Below are 1,490 nucleotides of genomic sequence, written 5' to 3'. Positions count from 1 at the left end.
GAACGTGACAGAGCTGCAGTCGTTTCTGCGACCCCTGAACTACTTTGGTAACTTCTTACCGGGTCTCAGCACACTGTTAGAACCACTGCATGTCTTACTACTAAAAGGGGGTGAATGGATTTGGGGCAAAAGCCAAGAAAATGCCTTTGTAAAAGCGATAAAATTGTTATGCTCAAACAAATTGCTTGTGTTGTATGATCCATGTAAGCAGTTGATACTAGCATGTGATGCATCATCATATGGCGTCGGGTGTGTATTGCAACAAGCTAATGATTTCGGGAAACTGCAACTGATTGCTTACGCATCCAGGAGTCTGTCTAAGGCTGAGAGAGCCTACAGCATGATTGAGAAAGAAGCGACTCCGGGGCGATGGCGAGTGAAAAGAAGGAAAACCCGATGCGCGAGCTCCACATCAGGAAGCTGTGTCTGAATATCTGTGTAGGTGAAAGTGGTGACAGACTCACCAGAGCTGCTAAAGTGCTGGAGCAACTCACTGGCCAGACCCCAATGTTTTCCAAAGCTCGCTATACTGTCCGATGATTTGGTATCAGAAGAAATGAGAAGATTGCTGTTCATTGGACAATTCGAGGAGCCAAAGCTGAGGAAATTTTAGAGAAGGGTCGAAAGGTTAAGGAATATGAACTGAGGAAGAGCAACTTCTGTAGCACTGGGAACTTTGGCTTTGGGATCCAGGAACGCATTGATTTGGGTATCAAGTATAATCCTAGTATTGGAATTTATGGTCTGGATTTCTATGTGGTCATGGAACGGCCTGATTTCAGTATTTCTGATAAAAAGGTGAAAAGGAGGCGCATTGGTTCAAAGCACAAAATCTCCAAGGAGGAATCAATGAGGTGGTTTCAGCAGAAATATGATGGTATCCTCCTGCCTGGAAAGTAATTTGAAGAACACATGAAACATGCAATAAAATCAAATTGAAACAGTAAAAAAAAGCGTTAGCCTGTGGCTGTGGGGTAAAGAAAATGCATCAATACCTGTTTGGGTTAAAATTCGAATTGGAAACTGATCATAAGCCACTTATATCCCTGTTTTCCGAGAGTAAAGGGATAAATACCAACGCAACGTCCCGCATGCAGAAATGGGCGCTCACGTTGTCTGCATACAACTACACCATCCGCTACAGGCCAGGCACAGAAAACTGCGGCAATGCTCTCAGTAGGCTGCCATTGCCCACCACAGGGGTGGAAATGGCACAGCCCGCAGATCTAGCCATGGTTATGGAAGCATTTGAGAGTGAGCAATCACCCGTCACTGCCCGGCAGATCAAAACCTGGACAAGCCAGGACCCCTTATTATCTCTAGTCAAAAGCTGTGTGCTTCACGGAAGCTGGTCCAGTGTCCCAGTGGAAATTCAGGAAGAGATAAAGCCGTTCCAGTAGCACAAAGATGAAATGTCTATACAGGCAGACTGCCTTCTGTGGGACAATCGAGTAGTGGTCCCCAAGAAGGGCAGAGACACCTTCATCAAT

The 1,490-nt window shown here is 45.6% G+C and overlaps 1 pseudogene; it reads left to right on the top strand.

Moving 5' to 3' along the window:
• The first annotated feature begins 359 nt into the window (after positions 1-359).
• LOC139265332 (large ribosomal subunit protein uL5-like) lies at positions 360-953 on the top strand (annotated as a pseudogene).
• Positions 954-1,490: the final 537 nt, after the last annotated feature.

This window comes from Pristiophorus japonicus, chromosome 6, assembly GCF_044704955.1.
Source record: "Pristiophorus japonicus isolate sPriJap1 chromosome 6, sPriJap1.hap1, whole genome shotgun sequence".
Lineage (NCBI taxonomy): Eukaryota > Metazoa > Chordata > Chondrichthyes > Pristiophoridae > Pristiophorus > Pristiophorus japonicus.
The sequence above is the reverse complement of the archived record's forward strand: the minus strand, read 5'-3'. Positions and strand labels throughout refer to the sequence as shown.